This window comes from Myodes glareolus, chromosome 26 (assembly GCF_982192425.1).
Source record: "Myodes glareolus chromosome 26, mMyoGla1.1, whole genome shotgun sequence".
NCBI lineage: Eukaryota > Metazoa > Chordata > Mammalia > Rodentia > Cricetidae > Myodes > Myodes glareolus.
In genome coordinates this window covers 6,677,612-6,695,757 of record NC_142051.1, presented here as the reverse complement: position 1 = coordinate 6,695,757, position 18,146 = coordinate 6,677,612, and the positions used below count along the sequence as shown (strand labels likewise).

Here is an 18,146-nt window from a genome sequence, read left to right as displayed (position 1 = left end):
TGGTCTACAAAGCAAGTTCCAGGACAACTAGGGCTACATAGAGAAACTCTGTCTCGAAAATAAAGAGATAGCAATTGGATTTAGGTTCAAGTGTTGGTCCCCTCACCCCCTGCACCCACAAAACTGGGTAAAGTGTTGAAGACTCTCTTGGATAAGTAGCTTAGGTTCAATTTTTTGGTAGATGGGTGGGTAGCTTCATAATCTGAGTGCAGGAGCAGTTAAGTGAAGCTGTTCTGTGAGAGCTTTGGCAATGGTGCGTGCGTGTGAGCCAAATAACCTGTATCCCAGGCCCCACAAGGTGGCAGGGCAAAGCCAGTTCTGGAGTGCTGTCCCCTGACCTCCACAAGCACCACAACAGCTGTGGACCCTGCACAGGCACAGGAAAGTAAAAGCAGTGGGTTTCAGGCCAGCCGGGGCAGCTTCAAAATGATAGCAAGGAAATAGTTAAATGAAACTGTTCCCGGAACTGGTGTGTGGGACACTGGTGTGAGCATGGCAGGTCCTCCACAGCAACCATGAACTGAGTCTGTTTCCTAGGGAGCTGACCGAGCATTTTCAGACTTAAGAGGCTGGCTTGGGTCAGAGACTGCGAAGACAACACTTGTTTGTATCCCAAGGGGCTGTTTAATGAGCTGGTTCTCCTTGCCTGCTGTAGGTAAAAACCAAATGTCTGCTGCCCCATGGCCTGCCCAGCTGTTCAATAGCAGTTGTTAAAATGGAGTCCTCTTTAAATTCCCAAGGAAAGTTTTGCATAATCACTGGGTCTCTCCACCCCAGGTCTGATGTCATCAGAGATCTTTGTTTTCCTCTCTTCTCCCACAAACCCTTTTAGGAGAGGCCAGCCCAACTGCCATGCTGTCCCTGCAGAGCCCTGGTATGCCGCTCTCTGCAGTGGAGAATGGGCACTCTGCCGCCACCTTTGCCCTCCCCCTTGGCTCCTGGCACACGGACATGTGTCCTCTGCCTTCCAGTCACAGAGCAAATGGTCCCATGTTGTATTTCACATGTCAGCTTTGGGGGATCCTGGCTTTGTTTCCTCTAGCAAATAATACAAGTAGGTTGCTGTGGGGTTCACTGCCAGGCAGCAGCTGGTCGTTTCTTGTTCTGTGCCAGGTATTGCTGGATTCCTGCTTCTGCCTATGTGCAGGAGTGCACAGCTCACTGCTCACTTCTGCCTGTGTGCAGGAGTGCACAGCTCGCTGCTCACTTCCGCCTGTGTGCAGGAGTACACAGCTCGCTGCACACTTCCGCCTGTGTGCAGGAGTGCACAGCTCGCTGCTCACTTCTGCCTGTGTGCAGGAGTGCACAGCTCGCTGCTCACTTCTGCCTGTGTGCAGGAGTGCACAGCTCGCTGCTCACTTCCGCCTGTGTGCAGGAGTACACAGCTCGCTGCACACTTCCGCCTGTGTGCAGGAGTGTACAGCTCACTGCTCACTTCTGCCTGTGTGCAGGAGGGCACAGCTCACTGCTCACTCCCCAAGGACCTCTGCCAGCCCCACTGGCCTCTCACGGGGTGTCTGTTGGCTGAACTTATTGTTGTGCTACCTTAGTATCTTCATACCTAGCATTTCTATTGCTACAACCAAAAACCATGACAGGAAGCAAGCTGGGGAGGAAAGGGTTGATTTGCCTTATACTTTACATTGCTGTTCATCGCTGAAGAAAGTGAGGGCAGGAACTCAAGCAAGGTAGGAACTAGACCTTGGAAGAGAGCTGATTACTGACTTGCTCACCAGGGCTTGTTCAGCCTTCTTTCCTATAGAACCTGGAACCACCAACCTAGGGATGATGCCACCCACATGGGCTGGACTCGCTTCCATTGATCACTAATTGAGAAAAATGCCTTACAGCTGGATCTCAAGGAATCATTTCCTCAACTGAGGCTCCTTCCTCTCTGACTCTAGCGTGTGTCAAGTTGACGAATGAAACTAGCCAGTACAATGTGTTTCTAAAACTGGAGGTTTTAGAAACTCACCCGAACCTCCAAATTGGCCTACTTGAAGAGAGTGGTGAAGAACAGAAGGGTGTCACTGTGTGTGCATCAGAAGTACAGATAAAGGGGTCCAGTGACCTCAGGTTCACTTTCCAATGGACATGATTTAAATGGAGGAAGAATTGGGCTGGAGAGGTGAGGTGGCTCAGTGTTTAAGAACATCAGCTGTACTGAGCGGTGGCACACGCCTTTAATCTCAGCACTCAGGACGCAGAGGCAGGTGGATCTTTCTAAGTTCGAGGCCAGCCTGGTCTATAGAGAGAATTCCAGGACAGCTAAAGCAAGGTTACAGAGAAACCTTGTCTCGAAAAAAACAAAAATTAGCTTCTCTCCCAGAGGTCCCAGGTTTGGTTCCTGGCACATATATGGTGTTCACAACCTTCTGTAACTTCAGTTCCAGGGTCCTGGCACCATCTTCTGGGCTCCTTGGGAGCCATACATGCTTAACACCCATGCACATAAATTAATAAGAAAAATAAAGAATAGGGACAGGGAAGTAGAGGTGGTCAAGGTGAAGTTCAGTGGAGCCTTGTGTCTGTTTCTGCATGGTGACGGTGGTCCTTACTGCCTGGGCGGCAGGGGTGCCCCTTACTGCCTGGGGTGGCAGGGGTGCCCCTTACTGCCTTCCCTGGTGGTGGGGGTTTCTATGGGAGCTTATTCCTGCTCCAAGAAATAGCCTGACACCAGAGACAGTCGCTCTCCTCTGGCCCAAGAGGCTCTGCTGCTCCTGTCATCCAAGTTGACTGCAGGTCACTCACGAGCTGAAGGTGTAGTGGTGTCTGGGCCAGGGATGACGTAGAGAGGTCATGACATAGGTGGTTTCCAACTTAACAGCAGAATAGGGGCTAAAGGGATGGAGTGGAACAGATATGTGTCTGCCTTCGAGCCAGGGAAATCACGAAACTGTTAAAGTCGCTGTGTGGTATACAGAAAAGGGCTTTTCAATTTCCAGGAAGAGAAGGGGATTGATATGTATGTATCCCAGGCCAGCTTCAAAGCTGCCATTCTTCTGCCTCTGCTTCCTGAGCACTGCTGAGGATAGAAGCACGCTCCCAAGCCTGGCCTAAAGGCACCTTAAGATGGAAATCTCTATTGTTGACTGTTAGAGGCATGGGATGAAGGGGTCTGTCCACGGAGGGGACAGACATCAGTGCCCCATGCTTGAGGACTGGGAAGGTGCAGCCTTACAGACTTGTGGGGCTTTGTTTTTAGGCAGAGTCTTGTGCCCCATCCAGCCTAGCTTTAAATGTCTGCTGCAGCCTGAACGGGCCTGGGACTCACCGTCGCTCCTCAGCCTCCCGAGTTCTACCATCTCAGGACTGTGCCGCCTAACTGGGTGGTTTTGTTGTTTATTTTGCTTCTAGGAATGCTACATTTTTGACTCGTAATCTTTGGAGTTTATATGCACATCCCAGTATTATTTTCCAGGTTATCAAATATTTTCCTTTAGAAGAAAAATATTATTTTGCTTGGGCACTGTTGTTTTTTTTTTTTTAAGCTGATTGAGGAATGGGTGCAGGGACCTGCCTCGGTCTTGGCTCTTGGTCACCACGACCTCTGCCTGTTCTCTGGCACAGGGTGGAAAGTGGCTCCACAGTTCACTAGGGAATTCCTATAATTCTTCAGTGCAGCCCGAGTGGGGTTTTACATGCTGAGAAGAAGTGAATAGGCCTCTCTTGCTGTTGTTGATATTAGCGTCCATGGCACACCATGCTGTCCGTTGTTCGAACTGACAAGCAGGAATTTAATTTCAATTAAGTACTGTGCTTTTCAAAGTCACACCATGAGGAAGGGCTGGATCTGGGGCAAGAATACAAAAGGAACAGTTATACAATATTTGCTCCCTCTTTCAACTCGGAGGACACAGAACATCGGAGACCCTGGGAATAAATATTAGACATTTGAATGTTTGCAGGGCTGTGAATCCAAAACTGCCCACCCTTCAGGCTCTGGCACCTTCCTGCTCGACTGTTTTGAGTCGGGGCCTCACTATGTAGTCCTGGCTGGCCATATTGCTTCTGCCCCCTGAGTGCTGGGATTACAGATGATGCCACTATACTGTGATGACTCGCTTTCTTAGTTATCTGTGTGTGGGCATGAATCTGTTGTGTAGAGGTCAGAGAACAACTTTTGGGAGTTGGCTCTTTCCTTCCACTATGGACGAAGGGGGCTGACTCTTGTTGGGCTTGGCAGCAAGCACCTGTGCCCACTCGGACACTTTACCTGGTTTACCTTCACTTTCTTGAGCATGAGTTTCTTCTTTCATTCAACTGCAGCCCATGCTGCACATGCCCCTGTTCTCTGGAATTTGGCTAAAGAATCCCTGCTCACCCCTGGGGATACGGGATAGCATTCTCTGGCATTGTGTATTGTCTTAGAGGTGGCTAATTGTTCCATAGCTTATTCAACAGTAGAGCACACAGTAGGTACTCAGTATTCTTACTCAGTTAAGTAACAAATAAGCCAGGAGTATAGCTCAATCAAGAGTGTTTGCCTCATTCACTAGGCCTAGGATTCAACACCAGCACCATAAGAAATAGCAAGGGTGTGAGTGTGTGCTGGGAAGGATGAGGCAGACCAGGGATCCCACAGCAAGAAGATCAAGATTTCCAGGCCAGCATGTACTACATAGTAAGACCCTGTCTCAAACAAGACCTCAGCATGTATTAAATGTATCATTACTTCATTATTTTTGTTTTTCTTTCGAGAAAGGAAAACTTAATGTAGACTAGGCTGGCGTCAAATACAGAGATCTGCTCCAAGTGCTGGGATCAAATGTGTGCACCACTCCACCGGGCATTTCCTTGATTTCCTTGGTTCTTTTGTTCTTTCTTTCTTTCTTTCTTTCTTTCTTTCTTTCTTTCTTTCTTTCTTTCTTTCTTTTTTTTTTAGTTTTTTGAGACAGGGTTTCTCTAACTTTGGAACTAGCTCTTGTAGACCAGGCTGGCCTCGAACTCACAGAGATCCACCTGCCTCTGCCTCCTGAGTGCCGCCACCACCTGGCATCATTGTTTTTTTAATTTTTTATTACTTTATAAATAATATCAATCAAAATTCCCACTTCCTCCCCTCCTAGTTCCCTCCTGAGTTCTTTCATTCTTTCATTGTTTTTTAATATTTGCTTCATGTTACTATTTTATATAGCCTGCAGTTTTGATAGTATCTCCACAGAAGTGTTTGAGGAGCACTGAACATTAAAACATTAGGTAAATACAATATAAGTAGACCAACTAGAAGTGAACACTAAAGCATATTTTCATAATTTCCAACAACTTAAAAATGTTTGACATTCTTAAATTAATGACATGAAGAAAAAAATGGTTGAATTTTTTTTAAGTTAAAATCTTTCCTGATGCTGTGTATTTCAAGGGCTCTGAGGAGAGAAGACAATGAGGTCACACCAGGGCTCCGAGGAGAGGGGATGATGAGGACGTCTCCAGGGCTCCGAGGAGAGGGGATGGACGATGAGGTCACTCCAGGGCTCTGAGGAGAGAAGATGCAGACATCTCTAGGGTCTGGAAGAGTCAAGACAATGAGGACATCACCAAAAAAGATAATGTCTGGCATGATCTTACTGTCTGGTCCCCTCCTGGTGGCACCTGAATCTCGTTCTTCAGGACACGAAGTATCTTCCGCTGTGCTGAACCTGCTTTCATGAATATCTGAAAACAATACTTTATCAACATGTCAGGTCATCATTTCAGGGCTCCATCAAATCTGAGGGAAGCAGTAATGGAAGACACAATCTGGCTAATAAGGCGGTTAAGGTTAGTGTAGGTGGGGTGCTCAATGTCGAAGTTTCTAAGACAGATGTCATAGATGGCCCTGTTGTCTACCATGAAGGCACAATCAGAGTGCTCCAGGGTGGTGTGGGTGGTGAGGATGAACTTGTAGGGCTCAACCACAGCAGGGGAAACCTGGGGGGCTGGGTAGATGGAGAACTCCAGCTTGGACTTTTTTGCATAATCAACAGAGAGTCTCTCCATCCGCAGGGAGGTGAACCCAGAGCCAGTTCCCCCACCAAAGCTGTGGAAAACCAAGAAGCTCTGAAGACCTGTGCACTGGTCAGCCAGTTTACAAATTCTGTGCAAGACAAGGTCAATAATCTCCTTGCCAATGGTGTAGCGGCCACGGGCATAGTTATTGGCAGCATCTTCCTTGCCTGTGATGAGCCTGCTCAGGGTGGAAGAGCTGGCAGTAGGTACGAGTGCGAACTTCATCGATAACTGTGGGTTCCAGGTCTGTGAACACTTCAGAGATGACAGTATGCCACTGGAAGGGAGACATCTTGATAAACATACATGAGATGTTTGAAGAACTCATTCCAGAAAATGCCAGTACAAAAACGAATTGATAGTGGGACTATTTTTCAAGCAATACCATGTAAAGCCACCTGTGGAGTCTCCATGGTCTCTCATGTTAAGATGTGGCACAAGCTTCAAGGAAGAGTGCCCTCAGAGAAGGTGTCTCGCTGAAGATGGTATTGAAGGAGTCGTCTCTTCCCCCAATGGTCTTGTCACTTGGTACTGACTGTCAGGCTGGATGCCATGTTCCAGATGCCATGTTCTGGAGTTCCCAGCAGGCATTGCCGATCTGGACACCAGCCTGGTCAATGTGGATGGAGATACACTCATGCATGGTTGCTGCTTTTCGCAGCTTCCTGGAGGATGGTAGCAGCGAGGAAGGAGGTGTTGCTTCTTACAGCGCGACTCTTAGGTGGTTGACGTAAGAGAAACTGCAGTCCAATATTGTCTCTTCAGAAGTTTGTTTTTGGCCAGATCATGTTGCTATGGACCAGCTCAGCTGAAGCACAGGGTCTCAGGAATAGGTAGGGCGTTGCCGAATGCCAGACACAAGACTCAAAGGAATTTCATCTCAATGAATCTTTATTAGGCATGAGGCTCATCCTTTATACAGAAAAGATTGCTTAATAGCATGTGTTTTTTTCATGCAGTACAGATTATTAGAATCATATCAGATACATGAGAATAGATTTTCATCAGACATATGTCCCCGGTGTGCGTCTGCAGTTGATCATGCTAGACATGGCTCGACATTAGTTTTGATATAAATCTTTATCTAGGCTATGAGTCCATGGCATTTTGAGCTAAGGGCAAGCAGTTGTGGTTAACAGTCTCACAGTCTACAGTCTTATATATGAAGCTGAAAGCCTCTTCCGTTCATATACCTTGTCTGTTTTCCTCTGAGATGATTTCCTTTGAGCAATGCTGTTTCCAATCATTTCAGTGCTGAAATCTTTCTGAAGCTGACTGACAAAAGGTCATAAAGTCATCTCTTCCAGATTCTAGTTCTTCACTGGAGGAGGTCAGGACAGGAATTTAAGCAGGGAAGGAACCCCAGGAGTCAGGAGCTGATGCAGAAACCATGGAAGAGTGTTGCTAATGACTTGCTCCCTATTCCTTGTTCAGCCTACTTGCTTTGTTTGTTTGTTGATTTATTTATTTATCTACATGCATTCCAGTTCACCTTCCCTTCTCTCTTCCTGTTCTTCCCACTTGTCACCCCATCCCACCCCACCCCACATCTGCCCTTCAGAGATGGTCTCCCATGGGAAGTCTAATCTGTCCCATCACGTTTTTGAGGCAGGATCAAGGTTTTCCCCCGTCTCTCACAGTACCTAGACTGAGCAAGTTATCCCTCCATAGAAAATGGTATCCACAAAGTCAGTTCATGCATTAGGGTTAGATCCTGGTTCTACTGCTTGTGTCCCCACTTACTTCCCATCTTCAGGGGTTGGTTATAAGTTGTATAGGGTTGGGGGTAGAATATGAGGTTTAGGCTCAGGAATCCTTTTGTGAAAAAAATGGGGGAATGGGTGGGATGGGATAATAGGTAGATTAATGTATCTACTTGTGAATTATTCATTATAGACAATTTACATTGGTATAAATTTGTATATTGATACATATTATCTTTGTATTCCTGTCTCAGACCATTTGTATATTGATATAAATTTTTTATATTTGTAATAAATTAAATTTGTAATATTGTATGTTATTTATATTTACATTTGTGTACAAATATTGTAAAGTTATTTTGTTATACTGTATATTCCTACCTCTACTTAAGATATTTTGTATTTTGGCACGATTTTAGGATATTTTTATCATATTGCTCAATACATTTCTACATCTGATCAAGATAATATTATATTGATATAATTTTGAGGTAGTCCTTATGCTCACATCTGCTTAAAGATTGTTTAATGAAGCTTTAGTCTTTCAGATATACAGGTTAAGAATTACAGGTTAATAGTCACCCATGTTTGTCATACTTCTAGTACTGTTAGGGTCTCGATGCATAGAGATGCACTCTGCACAGACAGGTAATCTTCAAACACTTCAAAGACCTGTAGAACATGGCACTTAAATAACTCAGGATTGTGTTGATATGAGACATGGTTGCTCCTGGCAGCACAGATTTATTCTTGAGAATGTTGAACACCAAAGACACTCCACTTGGAGCTTGTTTTCTATGCCACTTATTGGCAAAACTGACCTTTGGGCAAAGAACTGCCCTTGCCTTAACTGCTGACAGTATGTGCACTGTTCAAACTGGAAAAAAAATGGGATACAAGCAAAAGCGACTGCTGAACTTTGCCAAGACAGGGTAGGACAGTCTTTCACATCTTGCTGCTTCTAAAAATGGTCTGTCAGAGACTCTAGGCCTCAGTGAAAGCTGGTTGCCCCAACATTGTAAATAGACTTTGGGTGACTGCCCAGGTAGTCAGCCAGTTGTTTCTATCATTTCTTGTACCCTTTGGAAGTTGCTTACTTACTTGGGTAACATGGTAACATTATCTTCTTCCTCAAGTCTTTGACAGGGTTGAAGACTAGACAGTCATGGCTAATATCCTCTCATAACATAGCTAAGGCATTTTAGGTACAAGACAGACTCCTCAGGATAGGACAACTATTGAAATCTGTTATTTGCTGTTTACCTTAGATTGGACATTTAGCAAGTGTTTCTTGCCTGATGTTTATGATGACTGTAGTTCTATTTTTTGTGTATGTTTTTGCCCTTTTTTCCTGAATAATACTTGATCTTTATTATTGGATATAGTTTTGTATTAGGTTTAGTACCCTCTTATTCAGACCAAAGGGGAGGTGTTTTGGGGATTCATTCCACCAATGGGTTTTGGGGTGCTGGCCCATTAGGGTGTTGTCTGAGGTACTGCATGTGGACTGAGGTACTACATGTGGACTGATAAGTGTAGACAGGAATCATACTCACTCTCATGTGGTAGTTGGAGATCTGATTGCAGCTTCTTGCATCCCTAGGGCAGAAAACTATGCCATCTCTCTACCTTTACTGTGTGAATGTTCCCAAATAAATACTTATCCTTTATTCCAGTCTATTGTGACTTCCTTACTTAACACTTACAATAGGGGTTGAAAAATTCTACCTTCATCACCCTACCATCCCAGAGGCGGCTCAGAATTAAACTGAAGTCACTAGAAAAGTAGAATTCAGACTTTATTTGAAATGGAAAGAGCCTACATCAAGAAACGTCAACCAGAGCAGGGATGGCTCAGTGTGCAAGAGTGAGGAGCTGAGTTTTCACTTCATTTGTGTCTTAGCGTCTGAGAAGGAAATGTCAGCTTAGACAAGGAAGGCATTTGAACGCACAGATGTGTTTTTCTGTATGCAGGTATGATGCACAATGTAAAAGAGCTGGTCCTTGATGACGGGGCCAGATCAGCCCAGAGGTGACTGAAGGGCAGCTACCACCTGTGGCAGAGGTAGTTCCAGAAGCCCTCAAACTGCACAATCTGTTTGACACCCATGTCTGCATATTACACATTCTCTCCTTCATCGAAGAAAACACTTTTAAAGCCACTATGAACAGGGCTGGAGAGATGGGTCAGTAGTTAAGAGCACCAGCTGTTTTAGCAGGGGATCTGGATTTGGGTCCCAGAACCACAACCACATAGAACTCAGGCTGCAAGTCTCTGATGCCCTTTTCTGGCTTACATGCTTCTGCTCTGCCACAGTCCCGTGGCTAACATGTGCCCACAGCCATGCCTGATGCTTTACACAGCCGCTTTGGCCTATGGCAGGGCAGAATATAGCAAGGTGGGAAATCCAAGCAGAGACCGAGGAAGAAAGAAGGGGGAGTCAGGCAGCTGCTATGTAGCTGCCAAAGGAGAAAGATGCCAGGACCTTACTGGTAAGTCACAGCCTCACGGCAGTACATAGATGAATAGAAATGGCTTAATTTAAGATGTAAGAGCTAACTAGGAATATGGCTTAACCAATGGCTAAACAGTGTTGTAATTATTACAGTTTCTGTGTGATTATTCAGGTCTGGGCAGCTGGAAAACGAAAGCCGTCTCTGTTTACAATATACCCCTGTGAATGTGCAGCTAGGCTCCTAGTGGCGGGCATGAGGCCTCTGCCAAGCAGAAAAGCGAGAAGTTGGGAAGAAGAGTTGGCTAGGAAGCAGAGGAGAGTGAGGGACCCTGGAGCCTGATAAGTAGCTGTCAGTCATTCTTCCTGACAGACAAGAGAAAAGAATAACTTTGACTTAATTTTTGTCCCCAGTCAACACTAACCTAGAGCCATTTAGGGGAAAAATCAGGGCAGCACAGTTTCTATCTTAATAACATTGACTGTAGAACTGAACAATACAGGGTTCAGCTGCAGGTAAGTGCCAAGGCAAACTGTAGGTGCTGTGTTTTCAGATGGCGCCTGATAAGGAGGTACAGGGGCACACTCAGCTTTGAGGGAATGGTCTAGACTTCCACCTCCGCTTGTTGCTTTCTCTGTACCTTCTGAGTCTCTTTGATTACGTGGGTCTTCCATTCAGACCTTCTGAGTCTCTTTGATTACGTGGGTCTTCCATTCAGACCTTCTGAGTCTCTTTGATTATGTGGGTCTTCCATTCAGACCTTCTGAGTCTCTTTGATCACGTGGGTCTTCCATTCAGACCTTCTGAGTCTCTTTGATCATGTGGGTCTTCCATTCAGAGGCGGTCCTGGACCTGCTGTTCACCCCGTATCCTCCCTGCCTCTGGGTTGTTAAGGCTCTGCAGATGATTGGCTCGTCCTCTTCCCATTCCACTCTTTGCAGTGATGCTTGCCCAAGCGCTAACATTTTTCAGCTACTCCCATCCGTTTAGTCTGGACCTGGACAAACTTGGCAGGCCCAAGACTTTGGCCAGGGAAAGTTCCTAGCTAACTGAGCAGCTCTAGTTGGCATTCTGAGCCCCCTTGACCTCACTTTTGGGGGCACAGGACTTCCTTTGTGCTTGACAAATTAAGTCTATCAACTTCTCTGACTTGAAACTATGGTGTTATTAGTAATTTTTAATTTTTTTTGGTATTTTTTGTAGTTAGCAGTGTTCTCCTGCCTGAAGGTTTTTTTCCTGTGCTTGAATAAGCACAACATAGATTTGAGCAATGTAAAAAGCCAAGAAAAATAGATGGATGGGAACTCTGGCCTCAGCAGGGCTGCTTTTACAAAGGTATTGTGGTAGTTTGATAAACACAAAGACACAGCAAATAGGCAAGCCTATGTTCCCATCCTGAGCCTGGTCTGACACCCACACGGCCGATTAGAGAGAACTCAGAGGTGGACTAACATTTCAATCGCAGAACTGGTGTGTTAGTTTCTTTTCATTTGCTGTGGTCAAACAAGATGACCCAAAATGGTTTATTGATGTGAGTTTATCTCCTGGCTCCAGAGGAATAAGGGTTCACCAAGGCGGGGCTGCGCAGCAGCTCGGGATAGTGGCTGAGGGAGGAGACTGAGAACACCTCCTCAACCCCGGCACTAGGCACAGACAGGAAACTGAAAATGTTGTTGAGCCTTAAGCCCTAAAGTCTGCCTCCCATGATGCATGTCTTCATCCTGAACAACTGAGACTATGGGGGACATTTCTCAGGTAAACTACCATAGCTGAGGAGGTGGGGTGGCTCTTGCTACCCAGACAAGAATCTTGGACCGTCTACACACATTTTAGTCAAGTAAGGCTGGCCTAGGTTCTATCCCAACACTTTACAATTGGCACTGGGATTTTGAATACACCACGCAAGCTGTCTGAGCCTCCTTTTGAAACTGGGAAGTAAAAGGCCTACCTTGTTGGGTTGTTATAAGAGTTTATGAATCAGAACCACAGCACCTGCAGTGCCAGGCATACAGAACCTGTGGTGTGTAAATGAAAAATCCCATTGCATGGTTGAATGCCAAGGCTGAGTGTCTCACAGGGCAGCTATTAGAACTTTTTAAAAGAACAAATGTCAGCAGACTTTCAGAACGCGACAGCAAGAGGAAGCTATTGGTTCTGGCAGGCCTCTGCGTTATACAAGTTCATCTCTGTTGGTGGTCAGGGACTGAATTGGAAGAAACCGCCCTTGGTAGGATGCTCCCAGAAGCAACTCAAAGCCCCGTTTGAGGGCTGGAGAGATGGCTCAGAGGTTAAGAGCATTGCCTGCTCTTTCAAAGGTCCTGAGTTCAATTCCCAGCAACCACGTGGTGGCTCACAGCCACCTGTAATGGGATCTGGTGCCCTCTTCTGGCCTGCAGGCATACACACAGACAGAATATTGCTATACATATTACGTATACATATTCTGTATACATTATATTCTGTATATATTCTGTATGCATAATAAATAAATATTAAAAAAAAGCCCCGTTTGAAACCAACACTCGTGACCTTACCTGGATTAATAAGCCACTCGGAGGACTGAAGAATGGGAGGCTGGACCAAAGACTAACATAATCTTTAAATTAATCTAAAAGAACCTTAACAGGGACCCCCAGTTTCCCCAATAACATGTGGCACCCGGTGCGGGTTCCCAACCTCCCCAGTGGCTTCTAAGAGAATACTGCAGTTACTACCATGAAGGCACATCAGGTGGCCATATTATGTTCTGCTGTTCAGGTAAGCTTCTGGTGGCTCATATCCCTAATATATACCCTTTGGCTAAGACCCCTCTCAGGAAGGCCAGCCTCTATACTATCTCTGCCTTGTGCTAGGACTGTAAGCTCCCTACCTTGATGCTCTATCTGCTTAAGGGAAAGAAAAGGTGCAACCAAACCTTCTGAATGTTCAACAACCAAAATTGGAGGCCAGTGCAGATGCACATGAGCATTCAATGGGGCTGGAATTTTTGCCCCTACCTTCAGATCAGCTATTTATTGAGACCTTTCTCAAAGGATCCTGCAGCTAAGGCAAGCCACCTGTCTTCTTGATCAGAGGTCCCAGAAATCTCCTAAGTTAGACTCTAACAAGTGTATGTTCTGCAAAGAAGAAGGTCAACACAGAAGGATCCCTTCAATGCTTCAAAGGAAATGACACAGCAGGATCTCGATGTACAACAGCAGACGGAACAACTGTCCTTAATAGTTTTTAAAGGGTTAATTTTGGCATTGTTATGGTCTTCAACATCTAGCAGCAAAGTAACCAAAGTAATAGGCCCAACTCCCCAAAACAAACTTTAAAAAAGTGATGAATGATCCAGACCTTTCAGGTTTCCCCATTAAAGTCCAAGTGTGGGACACTGGCGTGCTTGGCTAACCAGTCATAACCTTCTCAACTAAAGCCAGAGGAAAGAGCTCTCACGCCTTTCCTAACCAGAGCTAAAGACGCTATCTTCCTAAGCCACTAATGCTTCTTTCACCTTACAAGATCTACACATTATTAACTCAAGAAAAGTTTACCTCAGGGGCTGGAGAGATGGCTCAGCAGTAGAGAGCACTTGTTGCTCTTGCAGGGAGCCTGAGGTTGGTTCCTGGTATCCCCAGATGGTTCCCCATAATTCATATCTCCAGCTGGAGCAGAATCCTGTGGCCTCCTCTGACCTCTGAGGCTGCTGGGTATGCGTGTGAGGGAAAACAACTCCCACACAGGCCATAAAAGAAGTCAGTCTAAAAGAAAGCAGAATTCAGTCTTGAACATCTGAGTCTCAGTCTGACTGAACACCGGCTGACTCCTGGTGGTTTCAGTAGAAAAGCTCCCTCTCTTTCTCAGAACTGAGGTAGGAAGACTGTGCTAACCTCAAAGGTAAACATGTGTGAGGTGAGGCTGGTGGTTTCCTTTCTGCTGAACCTTTGGGCACTGTGTTCTCATGCAGTCAGCTTTAGCATAGATGGTTGTCTGTAGTAATCCTTCCCATAAAAGGCAAAGAAGTCACTGTGTAGGTTTTAAAAAGTCTCTCTCCAAGGCTGAGGTCAGAGGATCTCACACTTAAGACCTAACTCAGTAGCAGAGTGAGTCCAAGGCTAGCATGGGTGACTTAGACCTGTTCTCAGAATAAAAAGGAAAGAGGGTATGGGTATAGACAGAGATGGAGTCTTCTTCAGCTTGCCTAAGGCTCTAGGTTTAACCCCAAGCACCACAAAAAGAAAGAAAGAAACAAGCTAAAATAACAATGAAACAAATCTCCCCTTCACTTAAGACTCTTTAAGAACAACCCCCATATTCACGATCTATGTCTATTCTCCATTTCAAAACTTCAAGTTGAACTAATGTTGGAACTGATGTTGGAATTAATGTTTCTCATCCTAAGGCAAGGTCAGCGTGCATGATTTGTTTTCCATATTCGTTGATGCACTTGCTGACAGGATCAATGGAAGCCATCAAGGTAAGAGACAGGGTGCTTTCCTCTTTGCCTCTGAATCACATCATGGTGTGCTGTCAGACTGGGGAGCTGGGAAGGAAGGCGGTGTAAACACGCCGGATGACAGCACTCCAGAGACGGAGAGGTCTAGCTACAGAAGGGAAAGGTCAAAAGCACTTTGGACTCAAAGTGGATGCAGATATTTTAATGATGTAGACAGCGGTTGGAAACAGATCAATAGAATCAGACTGTCAGTGGGTTTCAAGGCCTGGCATTCATTTCAGTCATGTACATGTACATGGGCGAGCAGAGTACATCCACATTCATGTTCATTTTCCGTTTCTTCTCACGCCCCTGCCAGCTTCTCAACCTTCCAGCTCTTACCTGCACTGTGGTACTAGTGTTCTGATCTCATCATTCAGTTCACGTCAAATATCTTATTTGATAATCTCTTATCTTCAGGATGAAATTGACACCATTTAGCTTGATATCAAGATGTCATAGTAAGACATTTGTAGTTTTGTGAGCATCATAACAAGGTAACATAAATTGATTAATTTATGCACTTAGTGGCTTATTGACATCTTATTCATCTGTTCCTTGTAGCTAAGCTTTGAATATGAAAATGAGGATCATAGTCCTTACCCTCAAAGCAGAATTTGCCTCTTAGAGGAGAAGACAGACGAGCAAAACCCATTCATAGAACTGTGCGCTAAGGTGTGCTGGGAGCCAACCGAGCAGACACTGTGAACGTTCAGGGCAGGTCGCTAGCTGCCTCCCAATAATCTTCTTTCATTTTCTCTTATTTTGAGACAGCATCTTGTTAAGTAAATTCTGGCTGGCTTACATCTCACTGTGTATGACAGGTTGACCCTGAACTCACAGCAGTCCTCCTGCCTTTGCCTAATGAGTGTTGGCTTTACAGACATAAGCCAGCACACCAAGGCTTCTGATATTTCTTCAGTTAAGCCTTCTTTGTTGGGATGGTGTACTTATCCTATATACCAGGCATCTCCCAGCTCTCTGATCCATCATGTCCAGCCTCTACATTTCTGCTCATTCATTTAGCCAACAAGGATCAACAATACACAGCATGGCAGAGACTGTGTGTTCTCCATCACTAATAATGAAAGCAGAGCCCACCGACCCCCACCCTGAGCTGACATCACTGCCTTTTCCATTCCCTCTAGCCATTCTGTACCTCTTCCACCTCAGGGTCTCTTTGTTTGGGAGTTCTGCTAGGATGTTTTTCCAAAACGGATGTAGTTGTTGGAGGATTAGTCAGAATTTTTTGGTTTACAAAACCCAAAATCATTAGAAATTCTTTTCTACTGATAGATCTTGGGCAGACAACAGATCCCATACAATTGGGGAATCCATGTGTTTCGAAAGAAGTACTGCTTTGCAGAGGTCCTCCTGCACCTCTTCAGGACTAGTAGGAGGGGACATTGGTTTGAATGTGTCACGTCAAAGAAAATAGATGTGTGTCCTTAAAAAGTTGCCACTGGGAAAAGAATTTCTGGTATATTACATAATTTACGGCAATGGTAATGCAAATACAATGGGGAAATAAATCCTTCCTATTATTTTTAAATTGCTGATCTCATTCCATTAGTTGAATGATAGTTGGGCAATTTCCATAAGTCTCAGCTTTCTTGCCTATTAAATCAGGAGACTGAATTTCCAATTCAAGTTCTCTTTCAAGTTCACTGTTCATCAGTTTTAAGTTTTGGTATAGATCTAATAAAGTAGGTTACATTTCTTTATGTTGTATTCTTTAAGTTCCCCCAGAGAAGGACAAGGAGGCCATCATGAAGAGGATGAGAGACTAGAAGCAAGAGCCCTACCAAATGCTGGGAATTTTCTGAAATAAGGGCAATTTTTCTTTGCAGAGGAACCCCTTGTTGGGAATTTTTTTTCTCCCTGCTGTCAGACCTCCTGAGACGTCAGTGTCTGCTATTAACTTTCATGTAGAATTTACATACTAAAAGTTGACATCTGGATCATGAGCATGAATTGTATAGCAAACTCCAACCTCCTCCCGGCTGAGTATGCTTCTCAGTGAAGTAGAGTGACTGAAAAGACTCTAAAAAAAGCACTTCTTTCTTTTTATTTTTTTTAAATTAGCTTATTCTTTGGCATTTTCATAGGCATGTTGCTTTCTGGTTGCACTCACTCTGCTACTTCGTCTGAGTTCCTATCACTACTTCCCCTCAGCAGATTGTCCTGTTGTTGGCTTGTGACCCACTAGTCTTAGCCAGGTCCTCTGGTGTGGGTATGGGTGTGAAGCCACCCACTGGACCAGGGCTAACTCACCAATGGCTGCATCACTGAAGACAACTCCCTCTTAGCTTGCAGCCATCAACCGCCAGTAGTCTCCGCTACTGGAGGAGCTGGGACCCATGAATCCCTGTGGCATCTGTGGTTGAAATATTGATAGGTCCCACCGTGTCCAAGCACGCTCAGTTGTCTTCCCTGTAAAGGCAGCTGCGCCTATTGGAGTTCATTGTTGTAATGGCCATGCCCAGATGACAGCGTGTCATTACCCTTCCTCCCACCATCCAGTTCTTAACATTTTTAATTTTCCCTCTTCCTGGGTGTTCCCCATATCACAAAGAGTGATAGGGATGTTATCTTGGGAGCTGAGCACTTGCCAACCAATTATTAGCATCCTGACCAGCCATGAGTTTGCATATGCTGTTGTTTGCTGCATAAAACATGCTTTTCTGACCAAGGGTAAGAGCAAAACTGCTCTATAGGCATAAACGTAAATGTTTAGAAGGCAGTTTGTTGATGTATCAAAGCACAAATCATAGGTTCCCTCCCAGGGCCTATGACTTCACTAGCCATAAGCCTTTGATGGGTTTATGGAATCACTTGTGTTCCCCTTCCTGAGGATTAGGCCTCAGATCCAATCAGAACGTACAGAAGACTCTCCCAGAAGTCATGCACCAGCTGGCACATGTTGCCCTGCAAGGTGGTATTGGAGTATGACACACACTACGGCTGATGTTTCCCCCTCTGGCTCCCTGAATAGCAACTTCTGGCACTGTACAAGCTAGCCAGCAGCCAGAAAGCATCCAACTCAACTCCAGCTTGGTTCCTCTCAGGGTGAGATAGCTTCGGCAACAGACAGAGTCTTGCTGTTTAGTTCTGGTGACAACCAAGAACTATAACCTATCTTGCATTGGCAGCCTCTGGGACCTTCTTGACTAACAACTTCCACAGGGATTTTCGTTATTAAATCACTATTAAATCATTATTAAATTATTAAATAATTATTTAAATTATTAAATTTAATAATTTAATCATTATTAAAGTCAATGACTTCTGGGGTATTATTCACCTCTGTTCAAAAATATACTAACAATTATCTCACGGAGCGGTAGGTTTCCATATGACTTCTTCACACGTACTTAGTTTTTGTTAACCTATGCCCCCACCTGTTTCTCAGTCCCATCCATTCGCACCCATCCCCATTCAAACCTCACCTCCCGCAGTTTTCCCTCTCTGTACTTGTATACCTTACATGTTCTGTTATCCTCTCTTCAAGATGTTTCCCCGAT

At 45.0% G+C, this 18,146-nt stretch overlaps 1 long non-coding RNA gene and 1 pseudogene across 1 annotated transcript; both read right to left on the bottom strand.

Annotated features, from left to right (window-relative positions):
- Window positions 1-5,224: 5,224 nt before the first annotated feature.
- LOC148117723 (uncharacterized) lies at window positions 5,225-13,951 on the bottom strand. The gene is made up of 2 exons (XR_015736737.1): window positions 13,682-13,951; window positions 5,225-5,508 (listed from the first exon to the last, which is right to left on the bottom strand). It is a non-coding gene; the product is annotated as an uncharacterized LOC148117723 (long non-coding RNA).
- Window positions 5,523-7,491, bottom strand: LOC125389744 (tubulin alpha-1C chain pseudogene; annotated as a pseudogene).
- Window positions 13,952-18,146: the final 4,195 nt, after the last annotated feature.